Genomic DNA, 25,170 nt, shown 5'->3' with positions numbered 1-25,170 from the left:
ATTAGGCCAGGCGAACCGAGAAGGAAACTTATTATCTGGACGAGATTTAAATATTTCCTTTAACTAGGCTGGTGTAAGTCAATTCATGAAGTGGTTTGTTAGAAACTTCATAATTTACAGAAAATTGGGTTCAACACACGAAAAACTCGCAGATCACAAGATTACAACATTGCAGTTGTTGTTTGACGGCCTAGTTGTTTGTACTAAAAAGTGTTTGTTTTAACATTCAGGTATACGAAATTACTGTATTCAAATGCTGTCACATGGCGGAGAACGAAGACAGTAAAACGCAATACAAAAATCTTCTCATTTTCACCACAAACGTTTCATATTGAAAATTGGCAAATGAACGTCATTTATGTCAGTTACGTAGTGGCCGTTTCATGTAAGTAGAAGCAGTGTTGGTGATTGCCGAAAATTTGACAGAAGCTGCTATATTGCTATCTATATTGTATACAACATTTTCAATTCGGTAGAAGATGCTACAAGAACTCGAGTCTCTCAATGCATGAACCGTGAGAGAATTTTGCTACATTTCTTCGCTCCACTTCATACTTTGAGTATTTCACGCCCTTAAAAAAAATTACAGTCTGATAATGATCGTTGCTGTGTTGAATTTCCCAAGAGAGAATCGCAAGTTGACAATTATCGCAGAAAATCGAACCGATGATTCAACTTGATGATTCTCAGGTTGCAATATTTCAAAACCCTTGTGTGGAGCATTCACAGACATTTTCATAGACACAACTTATACAAAGGTTATATGCACATAGTTAGAATAAGCGGCAATAGTAAAATGAGTCTATCGCAATTATCAACTGCCTGTATAGAATCGGATCGCGAAACGAGAATAAGCGAACGCTCGTTGCTTCAGAGAGGATCCCCAACAGCAGCGTGCTAACCTTTGATTCTCAGAAATGTCATCGAGAGAAATTCGCTCTCGCACTGGTGTCGATTCTATGTTAAATGAGGCATGCCGGGTTTTTGTTGTTGCGATGATATCCGTCTCTCTTTACTGGCACTGATTCAATCGTGTGAATAGCTGCCAGTGAGCGTTCTTTGATACGATAAATGCCATTCTTGAGTAAAAGTATATAGAAGAACATAAGAGTTCATTGTAAAACAAGTTTTCCATGTACTAAATAGGTATTCCCACAGTATGAACGTTTTAATTTCATCTGCGAGTAATGTATTATCGGACGGTTCATGTCAATGTAATTAAAAACACTTAACACCTAAAAATTGCTGCTAAAGAAAAGTGATAGTATTTGTATTTTCTTCAAAGTAAAAAAAATCTTAATGTGCTGTGAACATTTTGCTGGTGAATTCCCTCGTGAGAATTATAATCTTTTGTATCATTTCTATATCATTTCTGAGTTTAGTGATAAAGCTATATATTTTATGCATACAACCCTCCCGTGATTGGTGGGCTTGACGGTATTGCAAACATCATCAGATACAATCAATTACAGTTAGAATTCAATATAGATATATGTTACAGCTTTAGCTTAATTATTGAATTTAATGAATGAAATACGGAACGACTTCAATAAGATGTTGATTGCATTACATCCCAAACATCCGGGGTTTGGAGAGGCCGGTAGGGCTTATCTGAGCTCTGTTCTATGTTTAATTTTCATACTATCGGCCTTTATTACCAGTGTGAAGTGGAAATTAAATGGAGTGAACATATCCCAATTGGGTTTGGTTTGTGTACCATGGAATAATGTGGAATGAGATAGAATATTGTAGAATAGAATAAAATAATACAGAATGAACATATGAGCAAACCACTGATAGCTGTCAAAAGATGTTCAATCAATTCATTTTGTGAGGTTGTGTCGTTTTCATGTGAGACCTGATGGGTGAGATGATATGTGAGTGAAGTGTAAGTGGAAGTGTATCCAAGAATGGTAATAAAGGCCACCGTTTCAGCTCAGGACTAACGATCGACCAATAGTAGAGATAAAAATAGGGTAACGGTACCCTCATTTATCTCAGCTCCATTAGTCATCTCATATACGAAAACCATTAGTTAGAGTAAGATCTGTTATCTCTGTTCGATAGATTGACTTCAAAAGTAAGATGAAATTAGGAGCATTCGCTTCAAGTTTTCGCGTCGCTATAACAACAGTATTGAACAATTTTCGAACTACTTTTTCTGCGGTAGTGCTTCACAAATCCGAAGCGAAGATATTGTATTCGATTTGATCACAATGTATTAATTGAAAGTCGAGTAATCGCTAAAATAACATGGTGACACTACTAATGAGGTGACTGTTGGTACATTAACCCTAGTCAGAATCTATTAGAATAGAAACAGTAGCTCAATGTTACTATGTTGTGAAGTACATGTATGTATGTATGTTAGCGTGCATATGTAGATGTATATGTATGTGTAAATTGCATGTGTAAATAATTATTAACTCAACATTTCTTTTTTATATGAAATTTATTCATACTGAGAAAACTGAAAAATCGAACTAAGAGAAGCTCCTAAACTTGGAAAAGAAGGCAGAAGAAGAAAGAAGAAAATGTAAAAAAAAGTACATCAAGTACCCAACAGGTAAACCCTTTTAAAAGATTATTATTATTGTTATTCTATTACCATTATTACATTACTATTACAATTATTACCACTACATTCCATACACACCATTACAAGAACTACATACCACAATTTACATTATCACAAAACCATAGAAGCAAATCTTATCAAGGGTCCAGTGTAGAATCGAAGCAAGGGACTGCTGCCACTGTGACTACTTACAAAAAAAAAGAAAAAATATTTTATGCATACAGGTAACTTTGCTGGGGTTGTGTCATTTCTCAGTTGCACGAGTGACATCTAATTCAAACGGTTCATTTTTCGCTAAGCGTGTATGTCATTGCTCAACTGTAACGTTTCATTACTCGTTTGTGGTGCGTGTCTTTGCTGGGTGTCGTTGCTATACTGCCAGCACGTTAAATCACAATTGACAGTTTAATTAAAACAACAATCGATTAGTTTTACCAAATTTTAACCAATGAAATTCAGAAAAACAACTAATATTTTAGTTGTTTTGCGATCGCTGGCTTTTGTGCGCATAAAGAAATTTCTCGTGCGGAATTAATGACTATTAATGAAGTTTTCATGTCATGCTTTATATTATGATAAAAGTGTGCACTAGTTTCGAATGCTGGTTAATGCCGTGCCGGTAATCGGTCTAAAGCTATGTCCATTTAGAATCTGGAATAATGAAATCATCTGTATCTCGGTAACGAATTGACGTACAAATCAGGTGAATAAAACAAAACAATGGTAATTCATTGTACCTTGCGGAAAAAATATCAATGCAAACCATTTCTCTTTATTTTCATTTTTTGAAAATTCGCACTTTCTTCTTGATTCCTCCCATCAAACGCTGCACACCTCCTGAGTCAACTTCCGTGGCACATTTGTTCCACATTTTGGTCATCTGAGTCGCGTTCCGAGCCATTTTTCAGTTTTCTTAAGCTTTCGCTTCATTATTGTACAAAATCTCTCGATGGGCCGGAGCTGCTGCCCGGGTGGATTTATGTTTTCATCGATGAAATTTACGTTATTATCGCTTTACCACTGCATGACTTACCGACTGTAGTGGCAACTCTCCAAATCTATCCAAAACTTCACGGGAACTTTATGGGCCTTAGTGAAAGGTAGTACGCTGTTTTTGAGGTATTCTTCCTTGAACAGCTTCGAGCCATCGTCTTATGCGTCATGAACACTTTGGGCTTTGCTCTGCAGCTGCAAATTCCTTGCCAAATCAGCGGTATTTTTTGGCAAATTTGTTTATACAAACAATTCTAAACTTCGCAGGAACATCTCCTCATGCCGTCGCCATGTGGTATTTTTGGCAATGAATCTGTTTTGACGTTCATATTTCACACAAATTTATATTCAAAAACATGTAAAATTGTGTGATTTGAAAATTACATGGCTTTAAAACGAAAGGAATGAAAAGATCAACGCGACTTGAACGGAAAAACATTAGATCACAAAACACATATCTGCTTGGCTGGTAAATCATGCATGTAAGTTCATACAGTCTCACTTACTAGCCGAGTGCAAATCACACTCGGAACCAGTAAATTTCTGTACAAATGGAATATTGTGTCATTCGAGAAGTTCAGTAGTTATGAATTGTATCGTTTGAAGAATGATGTCTCCTGTAAAATTCATAATTTCTCTCTATGCAATTTTGCTCGGATCTTTTACGTCACACCTGGCTATCTTCAACTATTTCAACTAAAAATATCCAAGACAACCAAGACGTCTGAACTAGAAAAAAAATCAGATTTGGCCATTTGAAGGTCCAGAAGAAACTAAATTTCTATTTTAGTAAGCTTTTTACAACATGGAAGTAGTTCTAAACTTGCCTATATATATATTTTTTTGTCGCCGGATTCAACACGGACTCTAAGCTGGTCCTGTCCGAAGAGAGATTATAGGTAGGGGAAGATGTTCGGTTGCCGGAACCACACCAGAACTTTTGACAGAAAGTAGATAGCGTCATTTCGACAAATGTCATGTGTGTGTATAATAGCAGCACGTTCTTTTTGTGCCTAATAGCAAAGCAAACAGACGCTTGTTCGTTTTCTGCGCTCAAAACATATTTTAATTGAGTGAGAATCAGCACAAAGGGTTTTTATAACTTTTGTTTTATAGTATCGTATATTGATAAGCATCAATCGAAAAGGTAAGTGTATTAAATATTTATGAGGTGCAATCGATCTATTTCTTGATTTAATACCGGATGCTATCAAAATTTTCGCGATTAAAATTTTTTTTCGTCATTTTCAAAATGTCTACCGATTTCGGTTACCGGCACCCCATTTTTTCGACGAAAATCGCGAAAAATTGTCAATGATATGCAGAGATGCCTAGTCAGCAAATTTGTCTGTAAATTATCAAATTTCTTAGTTAATATGTAACTTTTTTTCGTCTAAAGACTTTTCACAGACTTTTGAAACTTCGATTGTTAGCAGACATTCGTCAGAAATTACAGACTTTTGAAAATTGGCGAGATCTTTTCGTTTTTATCAGGTGTACAACTTTACTTCCGCCGTTTTCCGATAGGTGGCTGTACCGGCTGAGGCTGGTCAAAATACATAGATGATAATGCCTTTAAAGTGAGTGTGTACAGTGCCTAATGAATTGTCATCGCCGTTTCAGTGACAGTTGTTCTTGTTTCCGTATTATTCACGCTCGAAAATGTCTCTTTATGTGCCCAATTCTCGCCATTTGCGGAAAGTTTTACTTTTCTGTTACAATTCGAACAAAAATGCAGCTGAAGCGCATCGAATGCTCTCAGAAACTTACGAGGATGCTGCTCTGAGTAAGAGAGCAAGAAGAGCTTGCTGAATCGTTGGGAGTGAGTCAGCAAGCCATTTCAAAACGTCTCAAGACCCTGGGCATGATTCAGAAAGAAGGAAACTGGGTACCGTACGAGTTGAAACCGAGGGACATCGAGCGCCGTCTATTTGCATGTGGGCAACTGCTTCAAAGACAAAATCGTAAGAGGTTTTTACATCGAACCGTAACCGGTGATGAAAAGTGGGTTCGATACGATAATCCTAAACGCAGAAAATCATAGGGAAAGCCCGGACATGCTTCTTCGTCGAAGGCAAAACCGAATATTCACGGCGCCAAGGTTATGATTTGTATTTGGTGGGATCAGCTCGGTGTGATTTACTACGAGCTCTTAAAACCGGGTGAAACCATCACAGGAGATCGCTACCGAACGCAACTGGTGCGCCTTAGTCGCGCGCTAAAAGAAAAGCGGCCACAATATCAAGAGCGACATGACACCCACCCGCCGTATTCCCCAGATATCGTCCCTTCTGAATTCCACCTATTCCGTTCGATGGCACACGGCCTGGCAGATCAACATTTTCAATCCTTCGAAGAGTTGGAAAAATTGATTGCTTCATGGATAGCGTCAAAAGAGGACTCCTTTTGAGGTGCCGGTAACCGAACACCTTTTTAGAAATTACCAAAATTTATCTCTTTACTAAATTGATACTTTTCTCAATCGATTGAATCATCTTAGTTTCTTATTCAGTTGTTAACTAGGGACTTTAGCTTTCCATTGATGTATATATATATCCGCATAATGTGCACATAGTCAGAGGTTAAAAGCTTAAAAGAAAAGGGTGCCGGAAGCCGAACACTCTCCAAAGCAAAGTCTTGGCATTACATACCTTTCGTGGAATTTGGCCTTTCTGTTTCAATAGACTTCGCAGCCGATTCTTAGCGTACAGAATCATTGCATGGCTAGAACTATGGATCCTACTGACACTAAGAATCCTTCCAGGTCGGGGCTCGAACATACGACAACTGGCTTTTAAGACCAGCATCCTATGCATTGAGCCGACTACTCGGGACAAACACTTTCCCTTACTAGCAATAACCTATTCAACCCCAGCCCCTTAGCTTCGGTATAGTGGTAGGCCGAATAAGAAATTTAATTCATCACGGCTTCATTTCATCGCTAGGTGGATTAAAACTGATTTTTGTTGCTAACTAGATATAATTGTCAAATATCTTAGACAGTTCACTTTCTCATCTCATCCAAGTCAGTCGATAAAACAAAACCGCTTACGTTCGAGACAGAAGAAAACAAGTACAGTATTGTGTAGTGAACAATAGAACGACCTCGACATGAGTGAACCAAACAAACAAAAGCTACCGCCGACACGAAATAATAAAATTGTTGTTGACTTCAGAGAGTGCAAAATTCGACCTTCGATACGAGAATTTGAAGGTTTGCTTAAGGAGCAAATGCATCTTGACATTAAACGTGTGCATTTACTTCAAAGCAATAAGAGCAATAATGTTGTTTATATCCAATAATGTTGTTTATATCCAGCTATAAAGAGTTGGATGCAATTCAATTAGCTAGAGACAATAATAATGTCCACTATGTGGAGCATGAAAATATCAAGTACAACATTCCAGTATATATGGAAAATAGTGCTATAGAAGTGCGTGTGCATGATCTTCCCTCAAGCGTCATTGATCCTTATATTCGCAAAACTATGTCCCAATACGGAGAGATTCTCTCTATCAAAAAAGAAAAGTGGAATAATTTTTTCCCCGGTATTCTAAATGCGCTTGACGAGGCCTATACCTTCTTATGTGACATTCGGTCAGGATACAAGAAATCCGTGCAAATCACTTGTTACCTATGACAATCAGATGGCCACATGTCAATATTGCCAAAAAGCTGTTCACTACGGTAAGTCATGTTATAAACTGGACAAGGAGACAAATATACCAAAGGACAACGGTGCTTCCTTCACACCAACCCCAAGCAACCCCAGTACATCTGCGACAGCCACCAACAACAGTGAAGCATCCCCTTCAACGAAACCATCCAACGTACACCAGCTGCAGTTAACAACTTACCATCCAACCAACCAGCAACTGCAAACAATGTACAACAAGACGCATCTACAGCAACTAGCAACGAAATCAACAACAATACCACCGATGCAGCAATGAATGACGAGACGAACCGACGAAGGGTGACAACGAGACCCAATACAAAAAAATTTATCTAAAAATTCAGCTAAATCGGCCACGCAAAGCTTGTACGCAAATAGGTCTGAATAAAATGTCTCTTAAATAAAAAAAATATCTTAGACAACATTGTCCCTACGTCACTTGCACTCATAGATGATATTTGATGTAATTTTGGTATTCAACTTTCCGATAGACAAGAGATGTCGAACATTTTTCTTTGATTCACCCGTCCTAATATGTTTTCAACAACCAACTCATCGCGGCCTTTCGGGGCACTGCACATTCACCTACCGCGTGCAGTGAAAAGACACACCGCAGTCAACTGTGGAGAGGTTTTTGTTTTCACCGCAACGACCCCAACAACAAAAAAGAGACCAGAAGTCGACAGCACAAGCCGGCCACAAACCTCGCTGCCGAAGGTGTGAAAAGCCGAAAAGTCTCATTTCACAGCCGGAACGAAACGTGGAACTGCTTTTAATTTCACCTCGGGCCGCGTTTACCATCCCCCCCTCCCCTTTCCAAACCCTTGCTAATGTCAATGTTGCGCGGGATGCAGTTCCGCGAGGCGAGTGTCGTATGGAACGCACTGCCTATCCGGAGGATGCCAACTATTAGATGCTAAGTCATTTCTGGAGAGCGGCATATGCAGACAGGCAGGAAGGAAGGAAGGAACTGCAAGCAACGAGACTCAAAGATTCCGACCATAGCGCAGGGCAATCCGAACATTCTTGGAACGCGCGCGTGCATACAGGCGCGGGATTGGATTTGAATTAAATGTTTTGCCAGCGTTGATGCCGATGGTGCGATTGGTGTCGGATGCCAAAGGGGAATCGGTAAGCTTCTGGATTTCGGTTTGTTTCGATTCGAGATCTGCTCCAATCGTATGGAATTTATTGAGTTTGTTAGAATGTGTGTAGCACTTGGACCTCGGGAGTCGTTTAGTCCGTACAGGAACGTGAGCAACGCACTCTAGAAAGTGGATTGGCACGCATTCAGGCATTCAGGAAGTAGCGCTTGCGGCAGATACGGTCGGCAATTGCGGCTGTCTCTAATGGGTTACCGTTGCTGTGTGCCAGGAAGAACGATAGCGGTGTGGGTTGTTATCACCTTCAGCCGTTTTTTTTTGTTCAAGTTGACTATCGGAGAAATTAAACGACTATCTCGTGGAACATTGGTGTCATGTTTTAAGTGAATTTGAAATTCCGAATAGTTATGTTAATTCCGGAATTTAACTGCAATGCTGATGTGGATTACACCTAATGGAACAGCTATAAGTAAGTATTTTCCATCAACTACAATAACAACAACAACAAAAAACTGGAAAGTGATAATCCGTCCATTGCGAATATTTCACCAACCAAAACGCATCAATTATGAGACGAGCCCAATCTGGCCAATCGACGAAGACAGCAATTTCCGGTTTGGCATTTTAAGAAAGCTGTCAGCGAAAAGAGCAATCTCTCGCGCGCGCGATAAATCACGGACCAGCGACCCGCCACCCCGCGCCACTAGGCAACGATAAGATAAAACAGAAACAAGGGTCGTGCAAATTATCTCCACCTTCGAGTGCCAGCTACGTCACCCGGTTGAGTCGCCAGTTTGCCAGTTCGATAAAATTGTCAACCTCCGGTTCAATCAAGTTTCCAGATCGTTATCTTTCGCCACAATCCTTTAGCCGAAAACCGCTCACTTTTTTTTCTCTCTTGCTAGCACTGGATTTGGTGTGCGGGACTGCACCGGAATCTCAATCTTATCTTGCGGCGAGGGTGTGACCGACCGTGCGTCGCTAAATTGATGTGTAAAGTTGATAACGATCGACTACTAGCGCGTTTGCGCGTAAACAACATCAGAGCGGAGACATGGAAGAATGTTTCCGCCAGCAGCAAATCACCGTTTATTTGGCTTGCAGCAAATGCAGAATCACTTCGAATCGGTTTTGAAATTCAAAGTACCCCCGGGTTGATTCCAATCGTACACGCACCACAAAACAAAAATCAAACATAAATAAAACATTCAAACCCGCAGATGCATAATTGTGCCGGGCTGGAGAATAAACTGGTGATCTTGCAAACGGTTGCCGGTGGAAAACGTGTCCCTTCCGTGGCCTGGGCAAGTTTCGCGAGAATGATCACGCTGCAGTACACAAAAGGCACCACAAGGCAAAACAAACAGAAATTTGTATTCAGACAGATCTCTTTTATACTTAACGCTGCATAATAATCGAATCCGAACCCGCCAAACTCACCCCGAATCTTGTTGGGATAAGCACGGAGACCCTTACCCAAATTGAGCCGCAGCAACGAGGAATTGGCGAACAGAAAGGAATAAATGAGCAGAAACATAAACAAAAAAAAATTCGACTTGTGCAAAGTGCAAACCAAACATTGCCTTGGTTTTTTTTTGTTTTGTTTCCAAACTGTTTCTCCGGCTATGGGAAGCGTGTGCATTTGAAATCGGATTATGGTAACCTTTGCAAAACGGTAGCTCGAAACAGAAGCTACAACATGTCTCGACTGCAAGGGCCTTAATGGCAGCGATGTGCTTTTGTTATGCATGTTATTCCACTAGTATTTTACCTTCGGACAACGTGTATGTGATGGAGAAGAAACAAGTGATTTTGGGTGAATGTCTTCTAGTATAATACATGATTGTTGCCAATGTTCATCATCAAAAGTGAAGATGAACTCGCCGGTACTGTCCGGCAATTATCGCCTTAACACTCCAAATACCAAGCCTGAAAAAGTTAGTTTGTGAAGTTTGTAGATTATTTTAAGTATATCATTATTGACGATCGTTTAGGAAAAACTAATGAAAATATGATCTTTCCCGTTCCAAGTTTTTTTTTCAAGCTCGAAATATGCCCTATCTGCATTCATGCGACATGTGCATCGCGAATCGGAGATCTTCAACTTTACCGAGTCATAACTTTATTGTTAGTCAACCGATTTTCGAAATTTGTTGTCCATTGGAAAAGTACTACTTCCAGAACTAAAATGCACTGAAAAAAACGAAAATCGTAAATATCTCGAAATTCAAAGCGATGACCAATATATTTTTACGCATAATTCGATTGCTAGTGATACCAACTACAATTTTTGCCCAACTACCATTTGTAAATTTATAAATATATATGAATTTTTCATTTTTTACTGTCTGAGAAAGTAGCAAACATTCTGCAATACAATCTAAGAGAGAGCTATATTCAGCATGCAACTAAACTACTAGGTGTGCAGATTTTTATCCTCCAATTTCAACAAGCTAAAGGATAAGAAAATGCAACTCTTGCCCCATGTACAATCTTATAATTTCATATGGATTTCATTCCGGTTCCGGAATTCCTGGGTGGCGAGTAAAAAAACTGCACATTTGATAGTTTGCTTTTATAGAAGAATGTGTAAAGATGAGCCAATTTCTCAAAAATAATTCCTCTACTTCACAGATCTGACATGTTAACAACCACACAAACTAACCCAAACCCCATAAAAGAAGCTCATTCACTTTTCCTCGAAATGACTTAACCGATTTTGTTGAGGTTAGATTCAATTGGCTTACGGTCCATCACAAAACTCCTGAATTCCGGTTCCGGAATTGCAGAGTGATGAGTGTTTGAAATGTCAAGCCGTCGTATCGAGCGACAATGTTAAGTATGGAAAAACTGTCCCAATGTATAAGTTTTGTCAGCTTTACTAAACGGAGCTCACTTTTCTCTGTGATGGCTCAACCGACTTTTCCAAACAAAATGCCCAAATAAAAGGTATTTCGAATCTACAAGGAGAAGTGTGTTGAAAATTTTGATCGTTGCTGCAAAAAATTGAAAAAAGGTATAATTTTGGCTCAAAACTATTTCGATATTTCGACTATGCTATTTGACGTTCGAACAAACTTCCCTGTTTCTATTCAATAAGCAGTTTTTTTTAAATATCCCAGTAATATTTCTGAGAATACAAAACAACTGAGAGAGAAATCATCCCACAACTAGGATATGATCTGGCAAGATGTTTGCAGTTACGGACAAAAACCCAGATTTCGAGACAATCAAGAATACCCTGAATGTGGAATCACGAGTGCTTTCACTACATCGAACAGTGGTAGCGAAACAACGAGGTTGATTTCTTCGGAAAGGGCATCTATCAAACCAACCACCCTCAATTCCACGCAACTGAGAAATATTGGGCAGTTGTCAAATGGAAGTTGAAGAAGGGAGGCCGAACAGATGATCCAAAATAAGATAAGTGGTATTCGAGATTTCATTCAAACCAAATCGAATTAAGTTTTTCGCTATTCCACATTTGAAGTACTATACATGTCGTTCATTTTAAGAGCTCAAAGTTGGTAATTTATCAACATGGATAAATCCGAGATAAATAAGTTTTTTGTGTCCAAATATTACGAGACTTAAGCTTTAACATTTTGAAAAACAATTCCTGAACGATATATTTAATATTAATTATCAAATCACTATAATCGGGGTCCCGGCTCATTGCTAAATTCTGGGCCATGAAAGATCTGATATTTTAGCCAAATGTGCTGCTATTGAGGGTGAAATTTGTGAGCGACCGATTACCTTCAACGAATTCTATAGCGGGTCTGGCCAAAGAACACTTGCCAGCTGGCAAGCTTCGTGGGATAAAGATGATCTGGGTCGGTGGATGCACTCAATTATTCCTAAAATATCGACAAAGGCATGGTTCAGATGGTTGGATGTGAGTAGGGACTTAATTCGTGTGAAGTCCAGACTCATGTCCAATCACTACACGTTAGATGCACATCTCCTTCGAATTGGACTTTCCGAGATTAGTCATTGTACTTGTGGCGAAGGTTATCGCGATATTGATCATGTCGTTTGGACATGCGTGGAGGTAGACTATCCAATGTCCCAGTTCGCGCCATTCTTGCTTACACGAAACTTTATCATTTCATGAGGACCGTTGGAGTTCCATTTTAATTTTTATTTTATGTTAGACTCCTTCCTTTTCCATGAGTTCAACCAATAGCCAGCTATCTTATACTGAATAAAAGAAATGAACTGATACAAACAAATCTGAAATAGTTATTAGATCATGTACAAAACAAATGGTGTTTTATTTAATGGAATTTAAAATAGCAAATCGCTTGACAACAGTGTTTAGATTAACTAATGAATACCAACATACTAAAATGATATTCCAAATGTATTAGGTTTAAAATACTATGTATTGTGGATGATACGGCGAAGAACAACTTATGTATATTGCCTTATGAAATAAACGCATTTATGAAAAAAAGAATCGTTTTATAAGCATGGTATGGAAATGTTAGAAAACCGCCTAACTAATTGTGTTGCTGTTGAAGGGGACCATGTTGATGATGAATAAAGCTTTGTAATTTTCTCGTGGAACAATATTGAGAAATAAGTCGGTGAAGAGGTATTTTTGAGGACGCTTCTTATAAAACATGATTTGCGGTACAGACTAATCAGAAGTTAACAAATCACAGCAGCAAAGTTAGAGTAAAAATTTTTCTAGACCCCAACGTCTCTATGTGATTTTTCTTAATTTTTTTGGAATTTTGGTGGTTACTCAAAGTGAAAACTACGATTTTGCACGAAAAAATTCGTCATTTTGTAGCTGTAAAACCTCCCCAAAGTAACAAATAACGAAAAGGAAAACGTTGGGGTCTGGTTTTTTATATGTAGAGAGTGTGTGCAAAATTTTAATTGGGGCAGTAGTTTTTGAATGACGATGACCACGGACTTTCAAAATCTGCTTTCGAGAAAAACGTGTTTCAAGTTTTTTTGTTTATAAAATCAATGGAAACAATTTATTACATTCGATCATATCTAACTGAAATGAAATGATACTGAAAATAAGAGACTGTACAACCTCACCATTTTCTGTTACCTCTGGAGTTCCTCAAAGAAGTCCCCTTGGAATCAAATCTGCAGCTGACTCAGAGTTTCTACAAGAACAGTTGGATAATTTAACTAACTGGTGTAACATCAATAATATGGTTTTGAATGAGACTAAATGCTCCGTCATCTCTTTTAGTCGCAAACTTACAAACTGCTCTCGTGCGCGCATCGTCTGTTAAGGACCAGGGTGTTCTTCTAGATTCAAAGTCAATTAAGGAGCACATAGAGTTTACTATCTTCTAAAGATATTAGTATTTATTTTCTGCGTTACTAAAAATTTTTCTGATGTACATTGCTTGAAGGAACTGTATTGCGCCTTAGTTCGCTCAACTCTCGAATAAGCTGCTGTTATCTGGTCACCTTATTACCTAAACGATATCCAACGCATTGAAGTGATTTAACGCAAATTTGTCCTGTTCGCTCTCCGACGTCTTTCATTAAGATATCCTGTCCTTCCCGATGTTTGTAAGACTAGTTTTGTGGCAGACCTACTTCAGTCGCGAATCGATTGCTCCGTGCTATTGCAATTGTTACAACTAGAAACTCGACGTCGTAATCTTCGATCCTATTTTTTCTTCGGATTCCCTATGCTAGATCTAATTATGGATATAGCGAACCCATTGCTAGCATGTGCCGCCTTTTTAACAAATGTTTCAATTCTTTCGGCTTTCATTTATCAAGAAATCGTTCCTCATGTTATTGTTTCATTAGATTTTGTTACTAAAGAAGCACTAGATTTAAGAAAATGTATCATTTGGATGATTGTAATCTGTTGATGCAAACTATGAGGAGATTTTATGCCTGCAGGAGAGCAAGTTTGACAGAAACTGACTCTAGTGGGTTTTTTCCAGCTCCAAATAAAAGAATAAAAGATAAGAAAGGAAAAGAAGAAAAGAAAGACATTCAAAGTAAAATCCGACAACAAGAAAAGGCGCTGTCTCAGAGAACAAAAGCGAGACAGGATGATAAATAATTTAAACTGAAATTATGCGTTAAAATTCTTCTTACCGAGAAGGAAAAGCTCGCCGAGCAAGAAGATCTTGAAACAACAAAAAAAAATGTCTTCGCTGAAATCTGAAATAACTTCTTTCAAAATCACAAAATTGTGGGCAATTTTATTTTCGCTTTTACATTTTCCGTACATCAGAGAGTATATAGTAACTAAGGATATCGAAAAATATGGAGAATTAAAATGAAATCGTTTTCATGGGGTTTCTCAAAGTGACGTTTTGTATGCGGACTTTTTTATTGTGTTTTTATGACAAACTATGCAGATTTTTAGATTATATTCAAGTGGGCTTTCAAGTTCTGCGGAAAGTAACAACTGCATAAAATTAGTGGTGTAAACGCTTCGCTCAAATATCGCGCGTTTTAGTTTACAACTTCGCGCGTTTTGATTTCGAAACTTTTCGTAGCAACCCTGCAAATGACTTCAAGGTCAAACCCTCAAAAATAGAAAAAAACACCGTTACTATTAGTCAAACACATTAATTTACGAAACGAGGAACTATGAAATTGTTGGCTACAATGGTCAAAATATATCAATTTAGTATCTCCCAAGAAAATTTGTAGAGTGATAAACATTAAACATTTGTTTCAAATTCACATATTCTTGAGCAAAGCCATCGAACGAATATGTTTCATGGTATACCCAATCCAATTCCCATCGGATCTCGCCCAAGTCGCCCGCCAAACAAAACCATTATTTGTACATCTTTTGTAGCGTACAAAAATTGGACCGCGAAGAATCACTTGGATCTGGATCGTTCCGCTCTTAAGTACCAATAAAGCGACCCGTCGATGTGATCATCCACGATTCTGAACGCTTTCTTACGGACCGGTCCGCTTTGTTGCCCTTCACGGAGTGGCATTCAAAGATTGTTGCTGCTGCTGTGGCTGTTGCGGACGACAACCGAGTCCAAGTGACAATTATCACGATCTCTATCTGAACATAAATCTCGAACAAACGAGAGAAGCAAGCAGGATAACGATTCTGCCGAGTGCAGAAGAATTGCTGGCGAAGCAGAAGTCAAGGCTCATTCGCGCCTCGTTTTGGCAGGCGTGTGTTGTTGTTGTCTGGGTCGAGCAACGTGTGGCGGTAATTGATCAATTGTTTGTTGAAATGCTCCTGATCAGTGGAAACATCGAACGAAATATAATATACATGATTCCAGCACGTTTCAGGGAAGAAAGCCGCGGTACATATTCAATATGTTTGGATGTTCGATTGGAATACAATTGCGTTTCGGTGGAAGGAAGCAAACGAAAAGAAGAACATCCACGAATGGTTGATGAACATCTGCAATGCTTCGGAGCTATAATAGCTGCCCTTCGAGGATACAAATTCAAGATAGCTAGGCGACATCTTTCACTAGCCATGTTGGCAGAAAAAAACCTCTAGAATATGTGCAAAATTTCAAATGCCCTCCCACCAGTATGCTGACATTTCGTGATGAAATATTGACGCGAAGTGCGAGACCTTTGCACTCCGTCGTCTGTCAGCCAAGGGTGCGCTGAAAGCACACAAACACAAACACAAACACGGTCGGTAATCGAGCGACAGCCGAAACTGGGTCACCGTTGCATCAAAATCATACACCCGGGGCTTGACACGCGGTGTGTCAGCCGAGAACGATTTTACTTCGCATAAATACGCCAGTTAGAATCAGTAGCGTGCTAAAACATATGCTAAATATAGACAACCGGCCGGCAGTGTTCGAAAAACTTGTTAGGCAGTAAGCCGCGCTGACTGGTGCACTGCCAAACTATGCACCAGCCGTCATCGGATGTCAGTACGGTGCATCCATTTCCTTATAGGCCCCGGCTGGTGTATTTGAAGCTGCTTCGAGAAAATTTATTTTCTATGTAAAATTGTTTACAATTCGCAGATCTTTTGTTGTTCCTCTACGATGGAGCCGATCGACTGTGAAAATTCTATCCAAAAATGAACTATTCCATCCTGGTCCTGCCAATGGATATGGGGATTGCAAATACCAGACCTGTAATGGAAATACGTTCGATGATGTGGAAATCACCGGAAGAAAATAGCTACGCAGGCCAGGAAAATTGATGTTTCTCTTAGAATAGACACACATTACAAGATAAATGTTTGTATGCGCCATTCGATGTCAATTGGCGAGTTTAAAGTTCAATTCGTATTGTTGGGAGAACACATTAGTTCGATCCGTTTTCAAAAGATGACTCTGCCTGCTATGAATATTGAGCAGTACTATCTGATGTCGAAAGTTTCGAGAGGTTAGACATCTGTCAGTTAATATTCAGTTCATTGCTTCGAGTACTGTTTAAAAAAAACCTTGTTTTTCACTGTATTAATTATGAGCAATTTTGTGTAAACCAGCCACCACTTGCGGAAAGTTTTAGTTTTCTGTTTCAACTGGAAGAAGATTTGAGTCAAATGCAAGAGGTGCTTGCAGAATCATTGGAAGTGACTCAACAAGCAGTTTCTGTACGATTAAAATCCATGCGAATTCAAATTGTTACTAAGGATAACCCCGAAAAGAAAAAGCACTAAAAAAATTAAAAAAAATTGAGCAACAAATTCAAAATTACCGTAATTAATAAGCAACAAATTATTCACTGGGTTTCGATTTGCTTTGAAGCATATTTGGAAGGGAGGCTTCGCTAACTTCATATAAACTTAGCGAAGTACTCAAAAAAAACAAATTGAGCAACAAATTCAAAATTACCGTAACTAATTAGCAACGAATAAGCAACAAATTTTTCACTGGGCTTCAATTTGTTTTGAAGCATAATTGGAAGTGGGGCTTCACTAACTTCATATGAACTTAGCGAAGTACTAAAAAAAAATAAAAAAAATTGAGCAACAAATTCAAAATTACCGTAACTAATTAGCAAAAATTAGCAACAAATTATTCACTGAGCTTCGATTTGTTTTGAAGCATAATTGGAAGGGGGGCTTCGCTAACTTCATATGAACGTTTGTGTCGTGCATTATGAGGAGAACGGCCAAAATACAAGCAAATACATGGTCAAGTTATTCTCCGGCATGACAACGCTCGGCCTCATGTCGCAAAAGTCATGAAAAAATATTTGGATACGCTCAAGTGGAACATTTTGTCGCACCCGCCGTATTCTACTGACATTGCTCTTTCTGATTACTGGTCGTTTCGAGCAGTTTTCATCACCTCAAAACGCGAAAATTGCCTGAGATTGTCGAAGAAAGTTGTGATCCCATGAATTTAATAGTCAAAATATTTACCACAAGAAATGCGAAACTCTCAAGTCGTATGCTCAAAGTATTCATAGGAAAAAAGCTACCAATTTGATTAATTATTTAACTATCTTGAAACAAGAGGTTTTTTTGCAGAACATGGTCATAGTCAATTCTGACCAACAATCGAACTTAACTGCAAAACTTCGCTTCGAAAAGATAACGATACTCTGCATTGGGTGGGATAGAAATGATGTCTCGTACTAAGAGCTTCTAATCTTCACATTATTACTGTAAACAGTAATAATCGAAATGAAATGATATCAAACATTGCTCGAAAAACGATCAGAATGCCGCACAAAACATGAGAAAGTTTCCCTCGGCTAAAGACCTAATGAAATAAACTTTTATAAAAATGCAATACATGAGAAAGTTATTTTGCAGCACGACAACGCCCCCTTTCACATAGCGAATACTGAACTAAAAACCTGTTTTAATCCACCTAGTGGTGTAATGATGCCTTTCTCATATCAATCATACTATCATACATAATACTGAGGCACTATTAAAAATAATTTTCTTTGATTCTTGAAGGAATTACTGGATTCGCTTTGTTTGGCCGTTTACAGATACTTAACTTACCTTACCTAACAGCTATAGTCTTGGGGTGACCTTTGCTGTATCATGCATACGTCTCCACATAACTCGGTCCATGGCTGCTCGTCGTCAGCCACTCAAGACACGGATGCTTCTGAGATCACCCTCCACTTGATCGATCCACCTTGCTCGCTGCGCTCCTCTTTTTCTTGTACCAGTCGGATTAGATTCAAGAACCATTTTCACTGGGCTGTCGTCCGACATCCTTATGACAAGCCCAGCCCATCGTAGACGTCCGATTTTAGCTGTCCGTACAATAGGTGGTTCTCCTAGTAGCTGTTGCAATTCGTGATTCATACGCCGTCTCCACGTTCCGTCTTCCATCTGCACTCCGCCATAGATGATCCTCAGTACCTTTTTTCGAAAACACTGAAGGCGCGATGGTCCTCTGCCAACATAGTCCAGGTCTCGTGGCCATAGAGAACAACCGGTCTAATGAGCGTTTTGTAGATGGTCAATTTTGTGCGATTGCGTACTTTTCTCGATCGGAGGGTTTTTCTGAGTCCAAAGTACGCACGATTCCCTGCCAAAATACGTCTATGAATTTCTCTGCTGGTATCATTATCGGCGGTTACCAGTTAGCCCAAATACACGAACTCGTCAACCACCTCGATATCGTCACCGTCTATCAATATTCGTGGTGGGAGGCGTAGTGTTTCTTCTCTAGAGCTTCTTCCTCTCATGTATTTTGTTTTCGACGCATTTATGGCCAGTCCGATACGCCTAGCTTCAGCTTTCAGTCCGATGTAGGTTTCCATCATCTTCTCAAGGTTACGTGTCACAATATCAATGTCGTCAGCGAAGCCAAAAAGTTGTACGGACTTTCGGAAGATCGTGCCACTCGTGTCGATCCTCGCTCTTTGAATCACACCTTCCAGGGCAATATTGAACAAGATACAAGAAAGTCCATCACCTTGACGTAGCCCTCTCCGAGATTCGAAGGGACTCGAGAGCGTCCCAGATACTCGTACGTAGCACATCACTCTATCCATCGTTGCTTTGACCAATCGCGTCAGTTTATCCGGGAAACCGTATTCGTGCATGATCTGCCATAGCTGTTCTCGATCGATGGTGTCGTAGGCCGCTTTGAAGTCGATGGATAGGTTATGCGTAAGTACGTTGTATTCACGACACTTCTGAAGTACTTGTCTTATCGCGAATATGTAATCTGTAGTGGCGCGCACTCCAGTAAATCCCGCTTGGTACGGCCCTACGAATTCCTTAGCTATTGGTGACAGAAGACGGCAAAGGATTTGGGAGAGTACCTTGTAGACGGCGTTCTGCAATGTGATTTAGAATTTTTTACGTATTTTATTCTCCCCTTTGAGTGGTGGTATAAAATTTTAAACACACTTCACCCTATAAATCCGGAACCGGAAGTCGGATCCGGATAAAATTCAGGAATTCCGTATGGGACCACATGACCTTTCATTCGAATCCAAGTTTGAAAATCGGTCAAACCATCGCTGAGAAAAGTTAGTGAGCTCCATTTAGGGAAATATGGTCACTATTTCTGGTGCCTCCGGAATCGGAAACTGGGAACCATGATAGCCGGAATCAGATTTTTGGCTGTCTACTGATAATGACTTTCGAAAGGAGTAGTTTTGAGGCTAGTTTTGAAAATTCGTCAAGTGTTGTTTTCACCTATTTAAGTGGTGGTATAAAATTTATAACACACTTTACTCTATAAGTCCGAAATTGGAAGTCGGATAAAATTCAGAAGTTTTGAATATAATAATAAGACCTTTAATATGAATCTACGATTGTAAAAATCGGAGTTTGGAGTACACGATCACTTTTTTTCGATACTTAAGGAATCAGGAACGAAGATCCGGTAAACCCAAAATGTATTAACTAACAATCAACTAACCAAATCTGTACAGTTCAAGAATTATACAGCTATTTGTATGTATTTGATTGAATTTTTCGTGTCATATATAAAAACACGTCGCTGAAAATGAAATTTGTATACCTATCAGTCTGTAATTCCGGAACCGGAAGTCATACCCAGATGAAATTTGGTAGGATTATATGGGGTTGTAAGACCTTTCATTTGAGTCTACGTTTGTGAAAATTGGATAATTTTGCACATTTTACCCCGTTAATGGGTTACACCACTGTAGAATTTTCAAAAAATCGGAAATTTTATTTTATCTTAAAAATAATGAAAAGCTGGAAAATTTTCTAGACGTCTTAATTTCGAGTATGAGATGCTATCTTACAGCACCGATAGCTTTAAACGCGTTTATCTCAGAGTCACGTTTTTTGAGCTGGACGGAACCGTATGTCAAGTAAATCTTGACCAATCGATTCAAAAATTTTACAGAATATTCTTGATAGTTATCTCCTCAGAGGTACGCAGGGGTTTTTGAAAATTGTGAAAATTTTTTTTGTTATCAACAATTTTGTGATGAAAAAATGTGGTTTTATTTTCAAAGGGCTGCCATTTTACAGAAAATCAATTTATTAAAAAACCCCTACGAACATCTATGCACACTATAATATGCAATTAGAAAATGTTTTGTTTTTTTTCTAGATCAAAAATTGTGGGAGCTGAATATCCGGCCGTCAAAAAGCAGCACTTTCGCGTAAATGCCGACAAGCCGCCATTCTGTTTTTCAAATTTTTAAATCTGATCATTTTTTTGTACCTAAATATACAAATTAAAAGGTTCTTCATACAAAATTTGGATTACTCAATCCCAAAATAATTCCCCAAAAAAGTCCTTATCCTTTTTTTCTACAGTGGTGTAACCCCTTAATGCCGAACCAATACTCCGATTCCGCGAAAATTCAGTACCAACCTATGGGACCAACACATACACATACACATACACACACATACACAAACACACTCACCCACCCATCCACACACACACACACACACACACACACACACACACACACACACACACACACACAAACAGACACACTCACTCACACACACACTCACACACACACTCACACACTCACACGCGCACACACACACACACACACACACACACACACACACACACACACACACACACACACACACACACACACAGAGAGAGAGAGAGAGAGAGAGAGAGAGAGAGAGATTTGCTCAGTTCGTCGAGCTGAGTCGAATGGTATATGTCATTCGGCTCTCCGGGCCTCTGTAAAAAGCCGGTTTTCACAGTGATTACTTTACCTTTCTATATAAGAAAGGAATAACATAATTTCTGAGCTCAGATATGAGCATTTGACCCATCCGCCATACTCCCCAGACTAAACCCCTCATTTGCTTTGATCGATGTCTCACGCACTTGTGGGGCAGCTCTTCACTGGAAAGAAGGATGAGGAAAAATGACTTCACGATCGGATCGTTAAAAATAATGAATACACCGATTTCCATAAACCTAGAATCAAATAAAACATCTTACAATTCCATGGGTGACTGTTAAATGTCATCCAATTTCAGCTACGTCGGTCTCCAAGTTCCAGGTCCGGATGTAACGAAAATAGTGATGAAAAGCAAAAAACCAATTCTTAATTCACCGAGTGGTGTGATAATCCCTTTCTCTTTTATCGAAACAGTCTCATTAAAAAGTTTTTTAGCCTTTTTGCCTTTCTCATACAGAAAGGTTATGCAATCACTGTGAAAACCGACTTTTGAACCGAGGCCCGGAGGGCCGAGTGTCATATACCATTCGACTCAGTTCGTCGAGTACGCAAAATGTCTGTGTGTATGTGTTTGTGTGTGTGTGTGTGTGCGTGTGTGTGTGTGTGTGTGTGTGTATGTATGTGTGTGTATGTAACGTTTTTTGCACTAACTTTTCTCGGAGATGGCTGAACCGATTTTCACAAACTTAGATTCAAATGAAAGGTCTTATGGTCCCACACAAAATTCCTGAATATTATTTGGATCCGACTTCCAGTTCCGGAATTATGGGGTAAAATATGCAAAAAATTGTGAAAATAAGTGCACTAACTTTTTTCGGGGATGGCTGAACCGATTTTCACAAACTTAGATTCAAATGAAAGGTCCTGTGATCCCATACATAATTCCTGAATTTTATCAGGATCCGATTTCCGGATCCGGAAATATAGGGTAAAGTATGTTAAAAATTTTATACCATCACTGAAAAGAGCGAAAAACCGTAAAAAGTTTTTTAAATCGACCTCAAATATTTTCCAATTGATAGTTTTTATCAGTAGAGGGTCAAAAATCTATTTCGGTTATTCTTTTAAGAATCGAATAAAAATAATTTTGAAGAATACCACAGCATTATATATGATAGTATGATTAATATGAGAAAGGCATCATTACACCACTAGGTGGATTAAAACAGGTTTTTTAAGATAATTTCTAACCATAATTTGGGCTCACTTTTAACACCAATTTATCTAGATTGATTTGAGTAGTTCGCAAAAACATGCTTCAGTGTGTATGTCACATATTCGGCATCATTTTTCAAACCGAGCGCTTGAAATTTGCGCTGCCAATTTTATGAGACGAGTGATGCTAATCTAAAACATTAATGTGGTAACATGAAATTTCTGAAACCGAAAAGTCTTAGAATTGCACGAAACGTCGAGTCATCTTGAAAAATATTTTTTTTAAATCGACTTTCTGGGACTTGGACATCCCGGGTTCAATGCATAGGACGCTGGTCTTACAAGCCAGTTGTCGTATGTTCGAGCCCCGACCTGGAAAGATTCTTAGTGTCAGTAGGATCCATAGTACTAGCCATGCCATGATTCTGTACATTAAGAATCGGCTGCGGAGTCTGTTGAAACAGAAAGGCCAAATTCCACAAAAGGAATGTAGTGCCACGACTTTGCTTTTTGGGACTTGGAAAAAATTTCAAAATCCCTATGGTGATTTTTCAAGATCGAAATTTTCGAAACCATAACCGCCGGACACCACCCCTTATCCATATTCGATTTAGCTCAAATTTTGCATGGTGACCTTTTTCGAACGGAGGTGTTTGAACTTTTGAGCACTAGCGCTTTACGAAATTAGAGGTGATCCCAAAATATTGGCACCCTTATATACATTAGTGCGGTAAAAAACAACGTGTTTTGTCGGTTACGTCACTTATACAATCACATCTCCGGAACCAAAAGTCACAGCCATTTGCTCTTCGTACTTGATCAATGGCACAATATTAGCTTTCAAACAAACCTAAACTTGTTAAAATCGGGTCGGCCATCTCCGAGAAATTTGCGTGGTAAAAAAACAACGCGTTTGGTCGGTTATGTCACTTATACAATCACAACTCCGGAACCAAAAGTCGCAGTCATTTGATCTTCGAACTGGACCAATGGCCTAACAAAAGATTTCAAACGGGCTTAAGCTTGTTAAAATCGGTTCAGCCATCTCCGAGGAAATTGAGCGGTAAAAAAACAACGCGTTTTGTCGGTTACGTCACTTTTATCATCATATCTCCGGAACCGAAAATCACAGCCACTTGATTTTCGAACTTGATCAGTGGCCCGACAGTAGCTTTTAAACGAGCCTAAGGTTGTTAAAATCGGTTCAGCCATCTCTGAGAAAACTGAGCGGTAAAAATATCTTCGAAAAGTGCACACACACACACATTTTGCGATCTCGTCGAACTGAGTCGAATGGTATATAACACTAGGGTCTCGGAGGCTCCGTTTTTCAGCCATTCTAAAAACTTTCTATAGAGAATGGCAAAAAGGAGCTCATTTCGTTTTTCCAGAGACGGCCAAACCAAACAGAAAGACTTTAAATCCCATACAAATTGCTGAATTTTATTCGAGTCTAAATTCCGGTTCTGACATTACAGAGTCATGAGTCATTAGAATTTTAAACCGCTAGAGAAAATAACGATACCAAAAACCTAACAAATCGTCTGGGTTGAGCTCAAAACTGTTCCAACTTGTAAGCTCTTTTGGCTGATTGCTATACGAACTGTTTTTGGTTATACTAGTTTCTGGATTCGGGTCCTGGAATCACTGAGTAATGAGTGATTGATGTTTAGTCGAACCAAAATCCATCTTACCGGTTGTGGAAGTACCGGGAATTGGAATGGTGCTTACTTCATTTTCTTATAGGAAACCGAAGCACAAGCTTCGATTAAAATGAAAGATATTATGCATTTAATGCAACAGAAATCTTAAAAGCTGGTTCCGAAACATTTTTAATTTGTAGCAACTAACATTGTAAATTATATTCGAATTATTTATTATTATTTATTATGCCAATTAACAATCTATAATTTAAATTTGGTTTCCCAGAGAAAAGTTTTTAACTGTCAATAATCGTATTTCGGTTGTTCCTCCGACGCCATGTCTCGGAACGATGGCAAATCATTTCACGAAAAGCCCAATTCAATTAAAGAGTAAAGTGGAAATCGATAGAAACTAAGTTTGCTCTCTCGCTTCGGATACGTAAGGCCGTAAATAGTTCTTCCTCGTTTCGATTCCACTCGGTTGCAGAGATCGGCAACTAGCACGTATAATTTTCCGCCCACTTTCGAGTCAACCTCCGCCAGCCGCCCGACGATTGACAATACAATAGGCAACAGTTGGCAAACGCAAAATAATAAAAATAAATTAAATTATTCAATCGAAATGGGTTGCCTGAATTCATCTGCATAGTCACATCAACACACACACACACACAGAGACGCACATATGACCACTTTGGGAACCAAGCAACAAGCAGCGGAAACACAATCCAACGAACAGCCGCCCAGAAGAATAACATTCGGACTGTTGCGTGGGTTTGATTTAATTAGAAGTCAAACGTCTGGTAATGAGTCGATCGAAGATTTCATTTAATTGACCGCACGAATAGGAGAAAATCTAGGGTAACTTCCAGAGTGGTGAGGGTTGGGTGCAACCAGAGAGGCCTGTTGGAAACTTCAGGCCAAAGGTTGTCGTCGCAATCGGT

General features: G+C 39.1%; 1 protein-coding gene across 1 annotated transcript in view; it reads right to left on the bottom strand.

Annotated features, from left to right (window-relative positions):
• The window catches only part of LOC131437578 (serum response factor homolog), a 549,631-nt gene that overhangs the window by 489,148 nt on the left and 35,313 nt on the right, over window positions 1-25,170 (bottom strand). The gene's annotated exons all lie outside the window — the stretch shown is intronic.

The sequence above is a fragment of the Malaya genurostris genome, chromosome 3 (genome assembly GCF_030247185.1).
Source record: "Malaya genurostris strain Urasoe2022 chromosome 3, Malgen_1.1, whole genome shotgun sequence".
Taxonomy (NCBI): domain Eukaryota; kingdom Metazoa; phylum Arthropoda; class Insecta; order Diptera; family Culicidae; genus Malaya; species Malaya genurostris.
The sequence above is the reverse complement of the archived record's forward strand: the minus strand, read 5'-3'. Positions and strand labels throughout refer to the sequence as shown.